Source organism: Panthera uncia, chromosome C2 (genome assembly GCF_023721935.1).
Source record: "Panthera uncia isolate 11264 chromosome C2, Puncia_PCG_1.0, whole genome shotgun sequence".
NCBI classification, from domain to species: Eukaryota; Metazoa; Chordata; class Mammalia; order Carnivora; family Felidae; genus Panthera; species Panthera uncia.
In genome coordinates this window covers 77,644,015-77,668,591 of record NC_064810.1, presented here as the reverse complement: position 1 = coordinate 77,668,591, position 24,577 = coordinate 77,644,015, and the positions used below count along the sequence as shown (strand labels likewise).

At 40.7% G+C, this 24,577-nt stretch overlaps 1 protein-coding gene across 7 annotated transcripts in view; it reads left to right on the top strand.

Annotated features, from left to right (window-relative positions):
• LPP (LIM domain containing preferred translocation partner in lipoma) overlaps window positions 1–24,577 on the top strand; it is a 679,983-nt gene that overhangs the window by 133,081 nt on the left and 522,325 nt on the right. The window contains exon 1 of one of the 7 annotated variants that reach the window (XM_049629519.1): window positions 4,089–4,499. The exons of 5 other annotated variants lie outside the window; for them this stretch is intronic. The gene's annotated coding sequence lies outside the window, so the exon portion shown is untranslated. Of the gene's footprint in view, window positions 1–4,088; window positions 4,500–15,070; window positions 15,345–24,577 lie in introns of those variants that run through there. One more of the 7 variants, XM_049629517.1, reaches the window with a different exon arrangement.

The window sequence follows — 24,577 nt, the reverse complement described above, 5'->3', positions numbered from 1 at the left end:
CCCCGCCCCCCCGCAAGACCACGGTTCCACCCGCTCGGACCAACTAACTTGTGTCAGCAGAGTTCGAAGAGCAGCCAGTGGATATATGCAGAGGGTGGAGGAAAGTGGCGCTTTCTAGCTTCGTATGGGAACAGTTCATACGCAAACACTTCTCTTTGATTAAGTATCCGGTGAAACCAATTCACATGAACTCCAATTAAACTTTAATGAACAAGTGGGTGTATTAATATCAGCTGAGTAATGCAGGCAAGCACAGATTCCAGTAAGTGACTCACTTCTCTGAGCAGCTCATCCCCCATGCACGGTTGGAGTTACTAGAAAGCTTCCAGCTATATTCGAGCGGGTCTGGTCTGGGCCTTGTAATTCTAGCAATCCCCGGGCTTGTTATAAATCTAGTGACACAACCACAGTCCTCCAGGCCTGTGTTTTCAGAGCAAGGATTGGGATGGGGAGACTTGCTCACACTGGGCAGTGAGACCCTTCGTGGGGCAGTGACCACATGGACGTTTATTTTCTCTGTTTCCATTTTTTTGTAAAGTGAGAATTCCTTTTCTCCTTAAACCCCAGAGGCCCTGTAGGTGAACGTCAAGGCAGTGAAGGCGGAACCCTTAGTTTTGAACTAAACTTGGCCTCCTGGCTCTCACTTCCCGTCCCTGTCTGCTGTTCGGTGTCATGCCTACAAGCATCCCCATAGTTATACCAGAGACAGCAAGAGGCGCTTAGAATGGCGAGCCTTTTTGAGCATAGATCCTGTTCCTTCTAGAGAATAATTGTATCTACTTCCTCTATCTACTCATTAAATGAGATAAGGTGTAATGCTTTTGGTTTCCTGCCTGGTGAATAATAAGTTTTCAATAAACGTTAATTAACTTGCACCAAAGGACTCCGTGGAGATGAAGGGGGCTCAGTCTTGACAATGAAGGAACTTAGACCCTCCTAGAGATGTGTTTTATACTTAAAAAATGGCTTTGTAATTACCGAGGGTCAAAGAAATGTCATTCCAAAGTTTGGAAGAGACAATGAGCAGAGAATGAAGAGATCCCTGAGGTTGGCTACATCTGAGAAGGCTGGGTCTGGATCTTTGGCCTGGGGGTCAGGTCAGGGCAAGATAAGCATTTTGGAAGGTGCCCTGGGGATGAACGGAGAGTGTGAGGCCCTGATGTGCCCAGGTGCACAGTAGGGGGCTGTCAGTGTGGTTAGAGTAGGAGATATGTCTGGGCCGAGGGAGCCTAATGGAGACTGAACTTATTAGCCTCTGCCTTGGCCCCCGAGCCTCAGTCCCAGTTTCCTTTGCTGTTCTGTCTGCCTCCTGTTCTTTTGGACCCATCTAGAACCCAGTTGTAAGTAGTGCGGCAGTCAGGCAGCTGGAGACAAAGACTAGGTTGTAGAGTGGGCTTTGTGTCTGTCAGCTCAGACGGCTTGCTGATTCCGCTTTTCTGAATCAGACTCTCCTTCTCTCAGATAACCCCTGCATGTGACAGCTCCCCGGTAGGGGACCGTGCCTATGAAATCCCTCATCTTGAATAGCAGGGAGTGTATGCTTCCAGCGGTCAGGTAAATCCCAAGCTTGGGAGGAAGCGGCTGAGTGTCCAGTTCCTTCTCTAAACTCAACAGCTGAGTAATTCACCTGTTCCTCCCCTGCAGACAAGGCCGGTGGAGGGGAGTCCTGCTTGAACACACAAAAAGCAAGGTAGAAAGGTGTTCTGCTCTTAGCAGGCTCCTTGCCCCCAACTCTCCCCCACGTTGCAACATGGTTCCTTCTGGGGCCGGGGCAGGGGTGGGGGTGGGATGGGAAGCTGGAAGGGTAGGGCAGGGCCACAGTGTGGGGATGAGGGACAATTTTCTGAGCAGAGAATGCTGTAATTCAGTCTGTAATTCGGGCTGCTTAATCTGCTTGGGAAACACCAATGGAAGGACACACTTCTAGAACTCCGACTGGACCAGCGGGTCTTGGGTCATGTTGTCAAGGTCTGTGGTGCAAGAATCAGCCCCCATTTCAGAGATAGCAACCACACGGGAATGCCAGCCTCTTTGCTTCCCTCCCAGACTTCTTTTTAGGGAATGTCGCAGGATAAAGAAATCCATGGAGTGAAGGCATAAATTCAATGATGATAATGGAGGTGGGGAGAATCTTACCAAAGAGATAAATTCCATTTTTGGAATTTTGGATAAAGCAGAAGGGGTTCTTGCAAATCAGGAATTGAATGGGTTGGTGATATAAATTAGGAACTATATGTTGCTTCTAGAAAACAAAGTATAAATGTATATTAGGTTTTATAAATTTTTTTTAACGTTTATTTGTTTTTGAGACAGAGAGAGACAGAGCATGAACAGGGGAGGGTCAGAGAGAGAGGGAGACCCAGAATCCGAAACAGGCTCCTGAGCTGAAGCCGGACGCTCAACCAACTGAGCCACCCAGGCGCCCCTATTAGGTTTTATAAATATAAGTCACTAGTTAATTTAGCAATTATAGCTAGGTTCATTATTTGAGAACTCTCTAGGGCATTATTATTATTATTCTTATACATATACTGCTGAGAAGAGTTTATTTTATTTTACAAATAAAGAAACAGTAGACAGATATAAGGATCATTATCTAAGGACACTTGAACTAAGATTCATTAGCCACCGTATTCCTTTGTTTTGTATTGGGGACTTCATACTGAGGTGAAACAGTAGGATTTGTTTATAGGAGCTCACCAAACAACTGAGTTACACTTGGTTTCGACATGACGTCCGAAGAAATCAGGGAGATATAATTAGTTAAGCTCTCTGCCTTGTTCAGCCAAAGAGATTTGGCATAGCAGCTTAGTAGCCATGATGGATTGTACATCTCTGATTTGGGGGCCTGTGACAAATTCCTTCCAACTCAGGATTTATCCAGAGCCTATTGGATATGCTCGCTACTTTTACCTCCTGCCCTATTTTTTTTCTTTAAGATCACAAACTGCATATATTGTGTAGATTCATTAACCAGCCTTCCTGTGGTGAGTGCCTTTTTGCATACCTACCCCTGCAAAACCCAAATCCTGCCCCAGTGTCTCTGTTTACCTCATTCCTGGGCTCCTAAGTGGACCCATTCTCCTGGAGATGTTTGACAGAATATACTAGCCCTTCCCTTGGAGGCAACTTTCTGGCGCCTTGGGAAACCTCACTGCTACCCCAGCCACTCTTTGGTTCTCCTCTCCTTCTTTTTTTTTTTTTTTTTTTAATTTTTTTTAACGTTTATTTCTTTTTGAGACAGAGAGAGACAGAGCATGAACGGGGGAGGGTCAGAGAGAGAGGGAGACACACAATCTGAAACAGGCTCCAGGCTCTGAGCGGTCAGCACAGAGCCTAACGCAGGGCTCGAACTCCCGGACCAGGAGATCGTGACCTGAGCTGAAGTCGGACGCTTAACCGACTGAGCCACCCAGGCGCCCCTCTCCTCTCCTTTTGTCCACCATGAACACAGGTTAGCTACTGGCCACTTGATCCTCCTGGGGACTCTTGCCCAGGTACCCTCAGTGGCCTCGAGTACCCAAGGTGACGATTGCTCTAGACAGTAGGAGTTTTTCAACTTGAGTTTGTAGATCAGCTTCAGTTAGGGAAATCCTACTGGAATTCAGATTTTCAGTCTGTATCCCTAAATTTTTGGCTGCGGGCCTGGGCGTTAGCATTTTTAAAACCTTTTCTGGGTAGTTCCGATGGGCATTCCTGCTTATTAAAATCTGTTACCAGTTTACTTGTGGCATACAGTGCTTGGAGTTACAGCTTTTTAAAAGACATTTAACCTATTGGTTCCAGGGTGAGGAAGACCTACTCAGGGCATGAAAGAGAGTGAGAAGGTATCTAAAAGGCTCTGGCCTCAGCTGGAGAGGAAGCTGGATGATGGTACGAGGGAACAAAGGCTCCGTGTCCTGACCATCTGCTGCTTTTATTCTCCAGGCTCATTCCCATAATGAGTATTTATTCTGCCCAGCAACACTCTTCCTCCTACATGTATGGGTTCTGTTCTAGAAGTTTCCATAGGAGGGGAACTGAGGGCAGTCCCCACTGAAGGTGAGGCCAGTCATGAGGCTCCATTTTATTCTATAGGTTCCAACTTTTCCACAAAAATCCAATGTCCTTTTTTGCCCCAGCCCCTAAGCAGGCCCAGCCTTTTTCTCTGCATATTCCCTACGTAATTAATCTGCCTTATACCTTTAGCAATGCACCAGATTTTGTCGGAATCTGGTAGCTCTTTAGTCAGAACTCCAGAACAGACAGACTTTGGTGGGTTTGCTCATGGGTGGAGGTAAAATGGAGACAAGTGTTCCTTCAACTGAGACTACACTGTCCTTGGGCTTTTTTGAGTGTACTGAATGGAATTGGTGTTACGGCTTTTCAGTCATATGTTCCCCATCTTAAAACTGCAGAATTGATCTTACCACCTCACTGGGGAGCAATGACATCGTCAGTAAATTCTAATGGAAAAACCTGTCTGATGAATGGGGCAGGAAGGTGTCACAGCAGCACTGGTGAGTCATCCCAAGACCAGCTAGGTTTGAACTGTGATGTTTCTTCGATGCTGACTCTGAACCTCCTTCAGCATTCTGTTGCCTTAAGCAGCTTTCGAATCTTTGTCTCAGATTTGCTTATCTAGGTCAGACTTTGTCTTTTTAAAAACTGTGCCTGGATATCTCCTTAATAGATTGGACTCGTCCCATTAGGATAATTGGCTTTACATGTTCATGAAAATAGTAACAGTAGGAAATTGTGTTGTTCTTGAATAAGGTCTTTCCCTCCCATTTTGGGGCAAGATACTGAGGGGCTTAGGTGTGCTTGTATGTAGTTTTTTTTTTTTTTTTTTTCTTTAATGTTTATTTATTTTTGAGAGAGAGAGAGACAGAGAGGGAGCGGGGTAGGGGCAGAGACAGAGAGGGAAACACAGAATCTGAAGCAGGCTCCAGGCTCTGAGCTTTCAGCACAGAGCTTGCTGTGGGGCTTGAACTCACGAGCTGTGAGATCATGACCTGAGCTGATCAGATGCTTAACTGACTGAGCCACCCAGGTGCCCCTGGTTTTTTTTTTTTTTTTTTTTTTTTTTTTTTTTTTTTTTTTTTTTTTTTAATAGGATGTGATGTTGGTACTTTGGACAGTTTTGGAGCCCCTATTATTAAAAAAAAACCCTCAAGACCAACTCTTTTCCTTAGATAAGTGAATGGTCATTGTAAAGAAGGCTATAGAACATCAAGAAACTTAGTCAGGTGTGCTGTCGTAGTTTGCTTGACGGCCTGGCTGTTGGTGTGGATCCTCAACCCCATTCTCTGAGTTGTTGAATAGATCAGATGAGTGAATGCATGTGAAAATACTCTGTAAATGGAAACAAACAAACTATTCTTATTTTATTTTATTTTTAGCATGGGTGCTGGTCTTTTTCCTAAAACAAAATAACCTTTCATTTTTAATTATAAAAGTTAAGTATACTCATTTTAGAAAATTAAAGTGCCAAAAAGTATGGGGAAGAAAATTAAAACACCCATTCTCAGTATCCAGGGTAACTATTGTTCTATTTTACACATATACCCACTCTATTCTTTTTTTTTTTAAGGGGGGGGGGGGTCATGTTACACATATTTATTCTTACATGTTTTCTTTACATGATACTACATTGCAAACATTTTCCGATGTCATTAAACCTCCTGCAAAAGTATACATTTTAATCATTACATAGTATTGTATTATGTGAGTCATGTATTTGCATGTATTGTGAGACGCTTGACCATTGTTTCCATTTTCCATAGCACAGTAAACAGTACTTCCTGTTTACCAAGAAGGGAACTTGCTGTAAGACAAGTCAGAGGCAGTTGACAACTGTTTTTGCAGTAGAGGAATTTGGCATATTTTATTTCATCCCAAATTAATACGTATTGGGCTGGAGTTGAGCAGTACTTTTAGTTAAGATCTCAGTGAAGGTAAAGTTAGACCTGGAGAATTGTTAATTTAGAGAAAATTCTGACTGCAACAAAATCTATTAGGCCAAGTTCTCTTAATTAACATAACGTTAATTAGAGAAACATTGAAAAATAGTATGGTTATTCTCATGAATGCACTATATCAGATAAGTTGCTTTATGCCTTCTGGAATACTTTTATATTCTCTTATTAGGAGGATGTGGCAAATTTGTTTTGCCCAGAGGATTCATTTTCTGTTGCTGTGCACATGTATAATCCTATATTTACCACATTTTTGGATGCAATGACATAATGATGAAGAGAGTCCTTTGGATATTTAAAAATGGAGATTTAAGGAGCAGTAGGCTAGGAGAGGGAAGTTTGCTGGTATTTCAGTCCTGAAATTGATTGATATTTTTGTTGTAGACTTATGTCTTTGTCCCTTTCTTTGCGTTTCTGTTGTGTCTGCCTAGCGTCTTGTCACGTATGTTTGGGTGAGTTCCATCCCCGCATTTGCCCATGTGCCCCCCACCCCCCTCCCACCCTCCCACCTGTCCAGTCATCCATGTAATCATCCATCCTGTGGCCATTCTCCCCTCCCCCTCTCCTTTATCTCTCTCTGTCTTCATCTGTCGCCCATGTCCATCTACTCACCCCGTCCATGTCTATCCGTAAAATGAATGTAAACTATTTTGATGGAAGCATATGAATTTCTTTGTTGCATTTTACAAAGGGTATCACAGGGGCCGAGGACACCAGAACCAGAAAATGAAAATGATTGAGACTTGACCGTTTTTGTTTTGCTTCAAAATCTGGAGGAGTGTTCAGAACTGACGTGATACCCCGTTCTGTGATGCTCATCAGGGTGCTCTTAATGTAATGCATTTTGGGGAATGTCGTTTCAACTAATACTTTGCTAGAAATCAGTCACCAGGAGATAGAATAAGGGCTGTTTTTACGTTTTATTTACTGAGTGAGAGAGAAAAATGAATGAGTGGGGGAGGGGGAGAGAGAGAGGAGGACAGAGGCACAAAGCAGGCTATGTGCCAATAGCAGAGAGCCCTATGCGGGGCTCGAACTGACGAACCGTGGGATCATGACCTGAGCTGAAGTCAGACACTCAACCGACTGAGCCACCCAGGCACTCCTAAACAAGAGCTGTTATCTCACTTCTGAGTAGTAAATTAAGAAGGGAAAGAATTTTCTTGAGTTTGGACTAAGAAAGAGTCATAGATGTAGAGATGCCATCTTTCCAAATTTATTGAGTAAAAAAAAAAAAAAAAATATATATATATATATATATATATATATGTATGTATATATAACATTTTCAGGGAGTTTAGGTGTATTATGTACAAAGGAATTTTTGAGGTGTGGGGATTTGTTTTGCACTTGCTATTGGATAAAATGGAAGGAAAGGAACCAAGTGTTACCGAAAACCTACTTTCTTCTGATTCCGAGAAAGCTGCTTTGCACTTGCCTATCCTTAGGACTTCCCTATCTTATTTAATTCTCACATCAGCCCTGTGATGTAACTTGTGTTATTCCCATAATGTAAGGCAAAGACTCAAAGAGGCTGAATGATTTGCCCAAATTTACATGGTTAGCAAGTAGCGAAGCTTTGGTGAAATCGAGACTTGTTTGATTCTAAAGCTGTTACTCTTTGCAGTAAACCGCACTGCTCAGTGCTTGTAAAACCTTAGCTGTGTACCAGCTCTCCACTTCCAGTTTTATAGTAACTCAGCCTCTGAAAAGCAGCCTGCAAATGGCACAGCTTTCAGTTGGTTTCGTGAAAGATGAGAAGGTTTGCATGGGGACATGATAAAGACCATTCTGAGGCTCTGGATATACGATTGAGTCTATAAGCTTTACTTTAGTATTTGACAGAATGAGGTTCTCCTCACGTGTAGCTGTGTGTTTGTGTTTGACTTACCTGTCATAGTGGAGACCCGGTACTTTGTGTTTCATTAGCTTGATCCAAAAGGTGCATCTTACTGAGGCAAACAAACCAAGGAATCACAGTAACAACTTCTCCCCAAATGTTTGTAAGCTGGAGGAAGGCAGAAGGGCAGCTATTGTGATGTATTTTTTTTTGCCAGGCCAGCTGTTACAATCACAAATGAGACTGAAATAGTAACGACTTTTGAGGACATAGCAAATTTATTTCATTCTTAACTTTTCTAGGTTGGAAAGCTTGCCCCCTCCCTTTGTAATCATGCCGAACTGTAGCATTGCTATCATTCTATCCTGGATGGAAATTAGTGTTGCACAATTAAGGAGGAAGATGGAGACTGGGTGAAAGAGATTTTGCTGTAGGACCTGCCTTCTATGATCTTATTCTCACTTTCTACCTTTATTTTATTCTTTAAGCATTTATTAATTGCCTACTGTCAACCAGGCATGGTGCTATGTGGGAAGGATATACTAGAACAGGGGGGTCAGCAGACTTTTCTGTAAAGGGACAGATGGTAAATATTTTAGCCTCTGTGGTCCATATGGTCTGTGTTATAGCTACTCATTCTGCTATCTGACAATATGAAGTAAATATAAATATTACAATATAAAGAGCGAAATACTCAACTCTGTCATAAACAGTATGGAAATAATTGAGTGTGGCTATGTTTCAATACAATTTTACCAAAACACTCAGTGAACCAGATTTGGTCCGTGGACCACAGTGTCCATGAAAAGAGTGAATTTTGTCTGTTTATTGCTGTGTCACTAGTGCCTAGAGCAGTGCCTGGCGTGTGGCAGGTGCTTTATAAATATTTGTTGAATGAATGAATGAATGAATGAATCACACTCTTTCTCTGATCTCTAAGAGCTCATAATCCCATAGAGGAAATAAGAAATACATGTAGGAGAGTATTCAGGTAGTAGAATCAGGTGGTGCTTTAACTGGGACCTGAAGGATAGGTAAGTGTATGTATGTCACCAGCCAGAGATGGGAGTAGAGCAGTGCAGGCAGGAGAAACACACAAAGGGACACAAAACACAAAGGGACAAGGAGCAGGGAATTTGTGGTGAATGATGAATAGTTTGAATGTTCTGGAATAGGATTTCTCTGACTTGCCCGATCATTGTAATCACTTGCTGTTAATAATACAGATTTCTAGCACCCTCCCTTGAGATTCTGATTTGGTAAGGCAAGTTTGGCAATATTTGTTTATAAGATAAAAATTTGAGAGGAAGTAATAGTGGGAGATGACATTGGAAAGATATACTGGGGTCATTTCTGATAAAGTTCTCACTTTTCCTACCAACTGAACCAGTACTGACTGATGGCAGCTGGACCTAGAATTACTCTGTACCTTTCGTGCCATGAAATGGAGGGGGAGCCCTTGTGGAAATCCACCCCCCCCCTTCTCTGCCTGCCTCCATATTTCCCCCCTTGACCTTGTAGGACTACTCTAGCTTTTATGGTGAAATGACATAAAATTTAGTTACTCGTGTAAATTTCAAGGAAAATATCAAATTCCGTGTAGCTACTAGGTTTATTGCTTTTGAATCTGTTGGTCGACACACATCTAAGAGGGCAATGGATTCAAACAACATAGTGGAAAACTTACTTCCTCTTGCCGTAATTCTAGTTCAGAAGGCTATTTAATACTAAGTTTTGTAGAATGTGACCACTGGGAGGGTCATATGTCTCATTATTATTATTTTTTAAAATGTTTATTTACTTATTTTGAGAGAAAGAGGGGAGTGGAGCTGGAGGGACAGACAGAGGGAGAGAGAGAATCCGAAGCAGGCTCCGTGCTGTCAGTGCAGAGCCCGATGTGGGGCTCGATCTCAGGAAATATGAGATCATGGCCTCACCAAAATCAAGAGCTGGACGCTTAACTGACTGAGCCATCTAGGCACCCCTGTCTCCTTTTTAATCCTGGGAGAAGCTGAAGTCTAAAATGTAGGCAGTGACTTGCTCAAGTTCTGTCACCAAATTATTGGCAAAACCAGGATTATAATGCAAATGCCAAGTTACTCAATTTAGTTTTCTTTTCATAGTGCTATGCCACATTTATCAATAGAATTCCTAATTTACATAATTTCTCTCCCCCTTGAATCTCCTAGCCTTTTGCCCACACCTCTTCTATACTGCTTCTCATAAAGTTATATCCTAATGTTTTTGTGCTGGACCAGTACCCCACGGTTACCCCAAATAAAGACTGAGCTCTGTTTCCTTGGAGAGCTTAACATATTTCCTGGCACTTAGCATGTGTTCAGCAAATAATTGTAGACTTGAAATATCTTGAGCATCTTTTTCTTTCTTGTGTGTTTTGACTCAAGTTTCTTTCCACTTATATTGTCAGAAAAGTCAAGCTCTTCTAGAATTGCTAAAATACAAAGCTACTTTCTCTTAAGCTGCCTTTAAAAAAAAAAAGTTGAATTCCCCATTACGGCTGAGACCTTTCTTAACAGCTCTTTTGATACTTAAATGTCAGCAACTTGAAAAAAGAAATGTCAGTAAATTATCAGAGAAAGAAATTGCATGTTTATTTGGGTAGATATATTTTAATTGACCACTTAAAGATTATAGCAAAATTCTGAGGAATTTCATATTTTGCACATTTCTCTCAACTGTCAGAACTTTTTTTGTTTGTATCTCTTAGAAGGTTTAATTTTAATTTTTTTCTGCTTTGTGGTTATGTATGTACATTTTTCATTCTTCTCCTCCAGTAGATGATGCACATCTTGAATTGAAGTTTAAAAAAATGAATCTCTGCATCCCTACAAAACCTAGGTCCATAGGTGCTAATGCTAAGTAGGCATTTACTTATAGAAACATGGTTGGAAAATGGTCAACCTTGTCTTCGCTTACTTATTTTGCATCTGATTGTGTGCTGGGTTTTCTGCTTAACATTGATGATGGGGCTGGATTGGGGTGGGTAATATAAACGTGAGAAACGTATCTTTTTTTTCCAGAGAATGCTAATTTGGTGGGGATTTTGACACATAACACGTAGATATGATGTGATGTACAGATCTAAGATACATACACATGACCTGTTTTAGAATCTGGTAGCAGGTTCATTCTGACCGGGTGAATCAAGGCAGCCTTCAGCAAAGAGACAGTGTTTGAGCTGAACCTGAATATGTCTTCATCCATCCATTTCAGTCATTTGTTTTGGTCTCTGTCAACACAACACACACACACACACACACACACACACACACATGTGTGGACAGACATGCGTACACATACAAGTGCATTTTTCTTTTTGTGATCTGTTTGTAGATTTAAAAGTGGAACTATCTAGGGGCACTTGGGTGGCTCAGTTGGTTAAGCGTCCAGTTCTTGATTTCGGCTCAGCTCATGACCTCACAGGTTTGTGGGATGGAGCGCCACATTGGGATTCTCTGTCCCCTTCTCTTTCTGCCCCTCCCTGTGTGCATGCACCAGCCCCCCCCCCCCTTTCTCTGTCTCAAAATAAATAAATAAACTGGAGAAAAGTAAAAGTGGAACTATCTTTACATGGGACAAAAGAAAGAGAGAAACAGGTTTCACTGTATAATTTGCAGGTTTCTCAACATCTGAAAGACACAGTTGCCAGAAATTATTGGGATGGTCTTCACCATTAGTGGCAGGAACTCCAAGTACATTGACCAGGGAGAGATATACTATTCTAAAGTGATGGCATTCTTTCCAAGAAGTTTCCCATCTAGTTGTTGTTCTCCTCAATAGTTAAATTACATTAAATAGCTCCCTAGGTGGAAGAAGTTTCTACTTTGACGTCAGACAGTTCTGGTTCCACAGCTAACTTTGCCATTTATTATTTATATGACCCAAGGCCATTGCCTATCCTTTCCTGGGCTCAGTTTCCTCATCTTTGAAAATGGTGGTAATGGAAAGTACCTCTCAAAGTTGTGAGATTCCAGGGCTAGTGTTTGCTGAGCTCCTGTTTCAGTGCCCAGGCCATGATAGGTCGTATGCCTATGGGGCGAGGTGAGTTATGTAAAAGAGTGATCGGGTGACATGCAAGTTTTATGCTTTTGACGCAGACACACTGCACTTGCATAGTTAATATACAGAAATAGCCTTTGCTTCCACAAACAAATACTTCCAGTGTCTTCGTGAAATACAAAGCCCTTTTTGCTAGTTGTCCTTTTCCCACGCAGGAGTCTTGGGTATAGGTGCCACTTTCTTCTCCTCTTGACTGTAGAGAAGGTAACAGTGCAGATGTGCCAATGAAATGTGACTGGTCCTCGGCCACGATCATTGTGCACTTTTGGAAGGGAGCTACAGGGTGTGGTGAGGCACGCGGATAGCTTGAGAGGACTCTCTCTGAAAGAGATGGCGGCTGTCTGGTGCTAATCAATTATTGCCCATGGGAATGCGTTGTCAGATTTTTACGTGAGGTCTTTAGGTCTTTAAATGTTGGCAACTCATTCAAATTCTTATAAAACACTGCGAGAGATGCTTCTTCATGGAAAGAGCAAAGTGCAATTTGTGATCTCGCATAGGAACATCAACTTTGGCTCTTAGCCGCAACGGCAAAGCACTTTATAAGTCCACTCTGTACATGGCGAACCAAACTTATCGAAGGGCCAGACTGGACCTATAGCCTTCCAGTATGCATCTCCTGATTGATAAAGATAACGGTGCATGATGGCCAGCACTTCCTAAGTGCTTTCCATGTGCTAGGCATGTTACATGTATCATTTAATTCTTACAGTAAGCCCAAAAGTTGTGCATTACTATTGTTATCCTGTTTTTACAGATAAGGACACTGAGGCTCAGAGATAAAGCCCAGAGGCACACAGATGGTGCATAATAGGTGGGTTTGAAGCCCAGGCCTGTTTGCCTTCACAACCAAGCATACCAGTGGTTGTCCACCCTGATGGAATGCCTTCAAAAGCATTGTTGCACAAGCCCACCCCCACACTAATTAAATCAGTATGTCTGGGGATTAGACAGTCATGGGGATTCTTTTAAAAACTCCAAATCCATGGTTAGAAGTAAAAGTCATGTCAATAACAACAGCTCTCCCCACATCAAGCACTCCTTACCTCCTATACCCAATTTTACTTTCCTTTAAAGAATGTATTGCTCTCTGAAAACTAGGTGTTCCTTTCCCCGTTTGTGAATTTTCTGCTGTCATAGGGCTCCAGGAGTGCGGACATTTAGTCTTTTCTCATTCTTTGCTGTATCTCCGCCATCTCAATTAGTGCCTGGCACATAATAGGTGCTCATTACATGTTTATTTGAATCACGAATTGGTCCTTCACTGAAGAGAGCTTACAGTCTAGTGAGGAAGACAATATATACTTAGTCCCAAGAGAGAAGTTGTTAACAGGGATGGTCAAGCCAACTTCATTATAACTTGCAAGACTGTTTATCTCTTAGGCACTGATAGGATAAGTTGGCCTGATCTGTACTGCATTTTTAGTCATCTGCAGCACTAGACTGGGTCTCTTCTGTGCTCTGAGGTGTGTATGCGTGTGTGTGTGGGTGAGTGTGTGTACACTGTGTAATAGATAACACATTTATGTTACTCTGTTTGGACAAAATTTTTAATGAGGCAGCTGGGGATTACAAGAGGGGCATTCTGAGTTCTGTTATCCAAACATCAGGCTGTAGAACAAATTCAGGACTGATGGTAGAGGTTTACCCAGTCATTAGGGAATTTAGATATTATCTCCTCTTTCTAGGAAAGCCAGCTTCTTGTGGGGCCCTCTGCTCTCCTTATCTACAGCAGTAGTCCTCAGCCTTTACTCATCAAAGTCTCTTACAGAGGATTATGTTCATATAACAGTACACTGTGGGCTGTGACCAAGGAAAGGCAGGCAGGGATTAAGTGGAATAACCGGAGATCTATCCCTAACTCTCGTCTCTTCTTCTCCCACTTAAGGAAGTAGACGAAAGTGTGAGTGACAATAGCTTAGGAATAACCTGGAAAGAGTGCTGATTTCTGAATAAAAACAATTCATTTGGCACATCAGGACTTTAACGATGACTGTTAATGGTTATCTGTGACGCATCCGACAATTGATGGACCCTGGTGGTAGTGAAAATACCTCATCACTGGTATGGCCCAAGCCCTGAACAATCAAAACCAACCCCTGCATGAACAGTTGTGCCATCAGGGGTGGGCTGATGGGTGGCCTTGCTGGTGGGGTCGCGGTATGTCATGAAGCAGCAGCTAAGAGTCAGTGATGTTCGCAGGGTTGAGGGGAACTTCAGGTGGCTCTCCTCAGGCAGTGCAGAGAGCAGGAAGAGCCCTTGCTCTAGACTAGTAAAACTTGGAATGAGGACCTGATCTTGCCACTCACTGCAGGAGAGGCTCCTGGGCAGCTAACTTGCCTTGTTTTGAGCCTAAGTTGCTTCTGGACATGGTGGAGGAGCTTGATGGGATGGTTAAGCCCTTGGGAAAGAACTTCTCAAGATGGAGCTCTATAACCCAAGTAAAGGGTGATGAGTAAGCTACCCCTGTGACGGTGGGGGTAGCTTTTCTCCTGTTGCAGACTCACAGGCCTGATCTGTCCAACTTGAGCCAAAAATGAAGGTCGAAAGGGATTTGGGGGAAGGGGAGATCAGCAAAGATAGGACTGGCCTTTCTTCAGTGCTTCTTCAGAACAGTGATGTCCTGTGGAGTCCACAGACCAAATTTGGGCATTCTGTTTCATGGTGGAGATGAATGCACAAAACTGGATCTAAATAGGCTCATGCCAGTGGGATATTCATGACAAGTACAGTGTTTGAGGTGGCCTGGGTGTCTTAAAAATGGGCTGATTTTGACAAAGGGGAAAAGTTGGGATTCGTTTTACTGTAAATTGCAAGTAAGAAACAACAGAAGGTTGAATATTAGAAGAACTTGGCTATCGCCAAAACCACACACTTTCACATTAGTAAAACATGGAGTTCTATCTGAGTGAAATGTGAAACTCCTTGCAGACCACAGAGAGTAAAAAGTACTTTTGTTTCATTATGAATACCATTGTCCTTATTTCTTTAAATGAGAATTGATAGCCACCATAAGAGAATCTTTCTCAAAGACCAAACACAGAAAGAAGGAAAAATAAAACAACATAAACACACAAAAACCTCACTGCCACCATCACCGCAAAGAAAACCCAGTGCTCTAAGGATGCACCCTCTTTATCCATTGTGAAGTCATCACGTTCTAGAGAGAGGGGACCACATTTCTGTCAGGGTAGTCTTCAGTGAAGTTTTTTTTTTTTTTTTTTTTTTTTTTTTTTTTTTTAAATCCTTTCTTTTTTCTCCTCCCTCTTTGGGAAGACTGACAAAGTTGGCCTTTTGTAACACAGCAGGAAGGGTAGTTTTGCCGTCTAATGTGTGAGAATCTGAAGAGGAGGCCTTGTGGGTACTGGGACTATCGTGTTCGAGAGGGAGTGAGACCGGGGCACCTGATGGAGGGATGTGCTATAGGTGCTTCACAGTGAAAATGGAGCTCTTGAAGGTGAAACAAGGTAACTTTGAAAAATGAGAGGCCATTGGAGTTGAGGGTAAGAGGCCCATTCCTGGCCAACATGTGAAGTTTTGTGGTGGGAAGTCTGTATAATGGGGGTCAGTAGACTGGAGTTTCCACCTCTTTCCCCCGTCTGCTAACTACAGCTCCCCTCCGCTCCTCCCTCAGCCCTATGTGGGAGTTGAAACAGGTGTTTCCAGTTGTCTTTCTGACTGGTGTTTGGAATTGGTAATTATTCAACTCTTGCTTCATGGGGACTCGGAGTATTCTGGCAATGAGCTGGGAAGCTGAGGCCAGTGAGGCCAGTGGGCGAGCTGGGTGTTGGGTTGAATGTATGTGGTTGAGCAACACAGAACTAGAGTTGTTATATTATCACCATGGTCACCATCATCATTTTGAACATGTATTCCTTGCCAGGCTTTGGGTTAGGTGCTTTATACCTGTTATCATACTTCATTTTGACAGCAACTTGTTAAGATGTCAATTTTAGCTTTCTGTTTTACAGCTGTGGAAACTGAGACACTATACGAGTAAAGAACTTCCTCAAAGTCAACACTGTTAAGTGGCTGCATTAGGCTTCAAAGCCCAACACCTTTGTCACCCTCTTTCTGATAGGCCATATTAAATTGCAGAGATGGAAGGCTGCAGACTATCTAGCTGGCTCCCTTTCCCCGCATTTGATGTCCTCATTGGTGCATTGTTGTCCAGTCTTTCTTTAAAGAAAACTAAAACAAATAACTGAGCAAGCAACACAAAAATATAGTGCAAAATTAAAAAGTCACAAAAAAGAAGTGTAGTGAAACAATAAATTTTTCTCCTATCAGGGTCTCAACTGTCTACTTTTCCTACCCAGAGGTCTACACTGTTACCAGTTCCTTGTATCTGCTTCTAGAAATAAACTGGGTAGAGACAGACATTTTTATGTATTTATATGCCTAGAGAATATTTACACAAAGGGGAGCACACTGCACACATTATTTTGTATCTTGCTTTTTTCATGCAGTCCTATAGCTAGATGATCATTTCTGTATTAGTATCTTGTGTCTGGTTATCTTATAGTTTGAATTAGCACTTCTGTTGCTGTCAGTGACTGTTAACATCATTTTAAATAGGATATAGCCATTTGGTTTTTGTTTTTGTGAACTCCCCTTTGCCTCCTTTTCTATTGAATGATTGCTTATTTTTTACAGGGAAAAAGTTGACCCTTAGTCCGTGATAGGAGTTGCAACACCTCGCCATTTTGCATTTGTCTTTTTAGCTTGCATGCAAAAAAATAACAGAAAAAATTGTATAGTCAGTTAAATCTTTTCGTTTTATAGTTTTGGGGCTTTGTGTAATACTTAGAAATGCCTTCTCCGTTTTGGTTATTAAAAAAAATATCTTCTTATTTTCTTGTCCGTTCGTTTGGTTCTTTTTTCTTTTTCACTCTGTCTCTCATCACTGATTCACTGAAATTATATTTTGGTAAAAGATACGCGGTAGGGATCCACTCTGATATTTTCTAGATACACCTGCCAAACACTATTCATTGGGTAGTCCGTTCTTTTTACACACTGATTTGAAAAAGCACTTTTATTAAATATTAAATTTCTTAATGTTTAATTACTTATTACTGAGGAATTTGTATTATTTTTGGAACCTTCTGTTCCATTCATCTGTCAGTTTATGCACCATGTTTATGCTTTCAATTATTGTACCAAAACATGTACATTGTATATGTTTTGTTATCTGATGGGGCTACTCCAATCTCATTAGTTCCTCTTTTTCTAAATTTTTGCATCTTTTAGCACTTTATTTTCCCATGAACTTTAGAATGAACGTGCCCAATTCTGAAAGTAATGTCACTTTGATATTTTTATGGGGATTGCTCCAAACTTATTCATTTACATTATGCATTGTACAGATGTTATTTCTTTTTTCTAGCACACAATGCCTTTCCATTTGTTGAAGTCTTGTTTTATATCATCAGGAGCATTTAAAATTTTCCTCATGCAGACTGTGCATATTTCTTGTCAGTTTATTTTACTAGGTACTTTTGGTTTTCTCTAGTTAATGAAATTGTTATTTTATATTATAGCATCTGATTTTACGTGTGTTTATATAGCCTCTTGTTATCAGTATATGGGTTTTTCTATCCAGCCACTTTACTGAATGCTTTCATTATTTAAATAAGTTTTTCAAATTTTATTTACTTTTTAAATTTTATGTGTTTATTTATATTTAGAAAGAGATAGAGTCAGAGAGAGAGGGAGAGAGAGAATCCCAAGAAGGCCCCATGCTCTCAGGGCAGAACCCAACGCAAGGCTCAATCTCATCAACTGTGAGATCATGACCTGAGCTGAAACCAAGAGTCAGACGCTCAACCGACTGAGCGACCCAGGCTCCCTTATTTGAATAAGTTTTAGATAAATTTCTTTGAGTTTCTGGTTCAGTAATCTTATATAATCTGGCAATAGCTATAATTTACCTTTTCTTTCTATTTTTTATAAATCTTATAGATTTTTCTAATCTATAGATTAGAAAAAGGAGTAGATTTTCCTTTATAAATCTTATAGATTTTTCTAATCTATAGATTAGAAAAAGGAGTAGAGGAGTAGATTTTCTACTCCTCTGTTGCATCAAGAGGAGTAGATATTAAATAGCAGAGTTTGAGTGAATTTCCTTCTCTTTTTCCTGACTTTAATGAGAATGCTTATACTTATAATGTTTCCTATTAATTGTAATGTTGGTTTTGGTTTGAGAAATATCTTGTGTTAAAAAAAAAAATCATCCCTATTCTGAGAGTGTTTTTTATTTTTAAAATAGAGACTAGTTGTTAAATGTTTAATACTTTGGAAACTATGGAAATCATCATGCATTGTCTCCTTTTTTCTTTGCTGAGAAAATATCTTAGATTTTTATCTTTTGTTCTGTAATTTGGTGAAATATATAAATACATTTTTCAAGCATGAAATCATGCTAGTGTTCCACTTAGTCATAGTTTGTGCATTATATTTTTAGTGTTATTGGAATCTAGAGGGTAATAATTTATTAACAAGTTTTGAATCAGTTTTTCTAAGTGAGATTATTTGAGAATTGTGTGAGTGCGTATATGTGTATATTTGCTATTGTCAGATTCTAGTATAGATGTTATGCTTAAATCCCATAAAATAATTCAAAGGCCTTTCTTTTTCTTTGTTTCCTTTTGAAATAGTTTTAACACCACTTATATGATCTAATCCTAAAATATGTGATAGAATTCCCCTGTGAAACTGCCTTGACTTGGTGCCTTTTTTGGAGGGGTGGAGGTTGTTGACTCTTTGACAGCTTTTTATCTCTCTGCTCCTATACTAATTGGACTCATTTTCTTTGGTGTTTTTTCTGTGGTTACTTATGTTAATTGTATTTTAGGAAAGTCACCGATTTCAGATAGATTTGCATGGAGTTAAATCATTTCATATAATTGTTTTCATTTCCTTTGTGTTTGTGCTTATTTCCATGTCATTATTTACAGTTTTATGTTTTTTGTACTTTATTTCTCTCTCCCCCGTTTTTGATTAGTTCAGCCAAGTTTTATTTATTATTTATTCACAAAACAGCTTTTGCACTTATTTGCTGGCCCTACTATTCTTTATTTTCTCTTTAAAGTTGTCAGTAATGGGTTTCTTCTGCTTTGCCCAAGTTTCTTTTGTTGTTTTTCCAATTGTCTGAGCTTGACTCTTAATTCACACACGAAAATACGTTTCTGCTTTTTTATTAATATAAATTAAAAAAATGTGAGATCCAATTAGAATAAGCCTCATGGGAACAGGGACCTTGTCTGTTGTTCACTTCAAGACTATCATAATGCCTATCATATCGTGGATGCTTAAGCGATATTTTTGTACAAATTAATATATCCCTGTGAAATAATCATGGGAGTTGTGGTGGGTTCCCTCCTGTTGCTCTGGTCCTTCTCCGCTATCTTTGGCCATTTTCTCTAGGTATCTGCTCATGTGGAGGAGGAAGAAATTACTGACATGCTTCACATTACTTTTTCAGAGTATGTCATTAACAGATTTATTTTTAAAGTCTACCAATACAGTCAAGTACAACTGGGTGAAACGATCTCTGTAAAGATTAGCCCAGGAGAAAACATATTTGAGGAGAATCAGAATGTTAGAGCTGGTGGGTTAACAGACAGCATGCCCATGCTTTTTGTGGGTTTGGCTCCTTTGTTGTAGCTAAATCTTGCAGAGGCCTGAAGTAAAATGATAAAAACAGATGTGCTGCAGTTGTGGGGGAGGGTGCAGAACTAGGGGATGCCCAAAACCCTGCTGCTGGCTGCCTTCCCTCCTGATCTTATCCCATGTCTCATTTGAAAACCAATAGTTGAAAAACTCTCAATTTTCAGATGAGAACGAAAACAAAAATGCAAAGAAGGCAAATGATTCATTCAAAGTTACTCAGTGAATTAGAGCCATAACGTGGGACTACAACTCTGGCCTTCTGTTTCTGAATCTAGTGGTATTTCCAGGCGCACAGGAAGCTTCTGGTACCTTGCTCCACTCTGTGTTTTTGGGTGGACCTGGGATTTGATTCCCCCGCCCCCCCTTCCCACCCCGCGGCAGGCCCAACAGTCCTTGCTAAGGCACAGACCGCATATTTGCTGATCCCCAAGGGGAAAGCTGTGATTCAGACTTTGAGGTCTAAGAATTGCAGACTTAGTTTCTAGTCTCCCGATGAAACTGCTAATCTGGGTTCCAATGGTGTTTTTGCTACACGGACACCTGCCCACACAACATGATTAGAAATTATAATGATGACGACGATGAGTCTTCCAGGACACCCACGTTCTTTGCAAGATATTTCTGCTAATCGTCTCTACCAGAATCCTTTAGGATAATTTTTTTTAGTTTTTTTTTTTTTTTATATTGTTTTTTTTTTTTTTTTTTAACTCCCCTCTGTCTACGTCAAGTAAAAATACTAGTTTAATCCTGCTGAGGTTAATGATTTGTCCTCTCCATTACTGAGGTGTCATTTTTTTGTGCAGGGGATCCTGGAGCCTTGGGTGCATGGGGAGATAAAAAGCATCCTGGGCCCCAGATATGAGGAAATTTGGGTTTAGATTTCAACAGTGCCCCAAATTTCCTGTGAACGCTTGGTAGAGATTACTTCCCCTCTTTGTCCTTTTGCTTTCCCTTCTGTTAAATGGGCATCCAATTCTGCTGTGCCTAATTTACTACAGTTGTGGGAATCAAATTTGGTAATGGGTAAGGAAATGCTTCAATAACTTTACCCTCTAGACTGAAAGGGTTGTCACCGAAGATGGTTTGCAGTGTTGGTATCTTAGCTTCTTAAGGTGTTATTGAGTGTACCATAATCAAACGATGTCAAGTGAGAGAGCTGCAAAGGTAGGTAAAGGACCACCATGATGCCTGACATGTTATTGTTTACGGGCTCTACCCTGAACCAGGGAGCAGTGCTGCCACAAGGGAATGGCACCTGGGGAAAAAGAGAGGATCCCAGGAACTGGGAGTCTCCATGGAGAAGTAAAAGTAAAAATTGGAAGTGTGAGAGTTGAAGGCTAGATTCTGGTTGTGTGGCAGCAGAGCAATGGTCTAGACGTGACAAGAGGCTTCAGAAAAATGCTGGCCCTGGCTTTGGACCCTGTGTATCTGCAGTGTTGGGGGCCAGGAGGACGCACATAGAGAGGCTGCAGGGAAACCTGCATCCTCAGAAGGGAGTCAGGTCCAGGAAAGCCTGCCAGATGCCCTCCAAGGAGGCTGGAGATAGTTCCAGAACCTCTCAGGGCCAGGAAGAGCCTTGGGTTCTTGGTCTCTCTCTGCCTTCTGTTACTTAGCATTGTACTTTGTTCACAGTACTTGCTTTTTTTTTTGTTGTTTGTTTGTTTAATATTTTTGGCCTTTCTTTTTAATTTAAGGTCTGTCTGAAGGCATGTTTAAGAGGGGTTCTGATAGGAAGGAGCCGAGTTGGGTAATTCTGTTTCCCTTTCTGGTTCCCTGTTTCCTCATCCCAAAGATGTTGGTCTTCGTGACTTGCTTTCTATAACACTCACTACCTTTGACGAAAGGCAAACATTTATCTAAAAGTAGGGTGAGAAAAATTACTTGGTGAATATGTTGATATTTTTGTTATAGTGGTAAGGGTTCAGGAAGGAGTACAATGTTTCCAAAAGTCCGTTTCCTTGAGCAGGCAACTGTAGCTTGTAAACTGGGCTCAAATAACTTTAGCTTTTATTCTTGTCTGTCTATCTGTCTGTCTATCTATCTATCTATCTGTCCATCTGTCCATCCATCCACCGACACACTCACCCACATACCTATCTATGCAAGATGGTAGAATTTAATTTTTCTTAATCTTTGGTCTTTGATTGGTTTGCTGAATCAGGTGAACTGAGTTGAAGAAACACTGACCTTTGAAAGAAAACTTTGGGGAGAAGAAAAAGGTATCATGATTCTTTGAAAGAATTTTTCCCAGGCTAAGTTATATAGTTTCACTGACACTTGGGATGGGAGCTAAAAGGTCTGGACACTGAATCTCTGAAAACCCTCTGAATGTGTTGGCTAGGCTTTTTTTTTTTCTTTCTTAGCACAGATGGAGAAGACTTTTTCTTTTCCCAGTAAAATAGAGCCAATATAATATTTGAAACCTTCAACCATAATCTGGGAAGATGATTCTCTATCTATTGCTTGTCCAAACATAAAATAAAATTTTTCAAAAATTAGCAAAAATGTGAATTATTCAATTACAATTTCTTTCTTGGCAAAGTTGGCCTTTCTCGTTCTATTTTTTTATTTATAATTAAACAATCTTTAATTCAGCTAATTCCTAGCTTCCAGTGAACCTTTTAACTAATCAAATGCATTTGAAATACTTTTTAATTTATTGCAAGAACAATAAAAAGCAAGAAGTCATTTCATGTAATGTCCTTTCTTGTTGTTCAGTGTTGTCAGCTCTTTTCCGGATAGAGTTTGGGTTTGGCTGGAAGCAGCCTGAGGGGATCATCCCCAGTAATCTTTACTGTGTTGCTGTTGGTGAGTTACAAAAATAGTAACTAGGAATAGTAACTGGTAACAGAGTCTGTGGATAGATTTCACCCATCTTCCTTTAATAGTAGTATCTCACATAACCAACTACATCTATCAAAGCTAAGAGATTATCATTGGCACAACACGACTAATGAAACTACAAAATGCCATTTACCAGTCAGATAAAATCACCCCTCCTTCTGTCGTGGAGGAAGAAGTATGGAGAGTGATGGAGGGAGAGCTCTTTATCATTTGACAAAGGAACAGAATCTTCCATATCCACAGACCAGAAGGTATGAAAAGGTGAAGAAGGGATCCTCACCTCTCTGTTTTGGTAGCTTTACCTCCTAAGGCATTGCACTTTTACTGTGTCTTTGCATACCCTATTTATTCTCAGATGATGTGCAGGGAAGCTGGGAAGGTATTTATGGTTAGAGTGGGAAAATGGACCTTGATTCAAACTGCAAAAGTTTGAGGGTAGACTCTCAGGTCCTTGTATGTGATGATATCAGCATGCCAGTGGGTAGCGTGGCTAAGTTGCCATTTTGTTGGTAGCAATCCTTGGTCTTGTTTGGTTCTCTTCATCCTCACATACAGGGTGGAGCCAGTGTCCTGGAATCTCTTGATCGTGAGATTTTAAGATTGAGAAGAATAATTGGCAATATTAGATGGGTTGGGTCGAGTCTGTGTATCTTGGTGCCCGTCGTACAACTTGTCTCTCTGTCCCCACCAAACGTTTTGCTTTGTTCACTTACTGGGAGATGAAGGTTGAGGAAAGGCTGGGGATGTGTTGTCCAGTGTGATAGCTGGTAGCCACATGTGACTACCAAGCACTTGAAATGTGGCTATACAAATACAATTATTTTGTACATTTTGCATAGATTTGTATACTTTGTGCATATTTGTCAAATAAATCTTTTTCTACTTATTTTATTTTATCTTCTATTCTTTTTAAATGTAGCTACTAGGGGCCTTTAGAATTGCACGTGTCACGTTATATTTCTATTGCTCAGTGGTTTGAGCCTGGGAAGAATATGGAACGCAGTAAATTGACCTTGTGTTCTTCCCCGAGTTCTAATAATGTTGGCATTAAAGGGAAAAGCCTCAGCAGTCATCATTTTCATTAAAAAAATCTGATTCAGAAGAATTGGCTCATTTTACATTATTGCTTGGACTGGAGAAGAATCTGACATTTTGGTATTTTCATAATTGAGAACATAACTTGCTGACTTAAAAAAAAAAAAAATCACAACATTTTGTGCTTGGCCTTAGGTACCAGACTCTGAGCTCTTTGAAAATAGGGATGGTGTCCTTTTCTCTTGCTGCCATCTCTTTCCCCAAAACCACACATTAACTAGCACACAGAAGGTGGTTAACTGGCATTTGTTGAGAAACAAAATAACTTTTTAAAAAGAGAAAACATTATGAAGCTACCCTGTATTTATGGTTGGAAGAGAGAAATATGTACCTTTATAAGGCAACCCTTCTTCCCAAGGCAGCCACCAAAATTAAAGAACACTGATCTGAGTGTTTATTTACTTCTTGATTTGATTACCATTCTCATCAGGTGTCCCTGTCAGCTCTGCTTATGATAAAGAATCTTTTCAAAATGCTTAACCTCACCACCCCTCTGGGTAAGGGGAGACAGAAAATGATGCTGCTTACACACATTAATCCTCACCTTGGTCTGACAGCATATCTTAAGCCCTAAAGACTGGATTATTCTTATTTTCTCTTGTTTGATCCTTTCTAACATCTACCTATACCAAGGAAGATGTGGGAATAATAATGAGAGATGAGTTTACGCTCGGACTATATTAACTTTTCATTTTTTTAAAAAAAAGTTTCTTCCATTTCATAATGAGCCAGAGCCTGTGTGAACAGCCCTCAGTCTTCCATTATGTCTTGTCCCCCGATTCTTTCTTCTTTTGTGCAAGCCCTGGGGCTGGGTGAGGGGACAGGCTTTGTTAGATGTTCTTTGGCCACAATCCTGTGCTGGGAAATTCAAGAGCTTCCATGATTCCATGTTAGGCATGGTGCAGATCCTAACTGATCCCTGAATCCAGCTTTAGTCAAAAACATGTTGCCTTGGTTAGAGGCAAGCCTTAAAGAATCTACGATGGCTTTGTTGCTTACTATTCCTAGAAAAGACCTCTTAAAAGAGCCCTTTTGGGATATTGTGCATATTTGTCAAATAAATCTTTTTCTACTTATTTTATTTTAT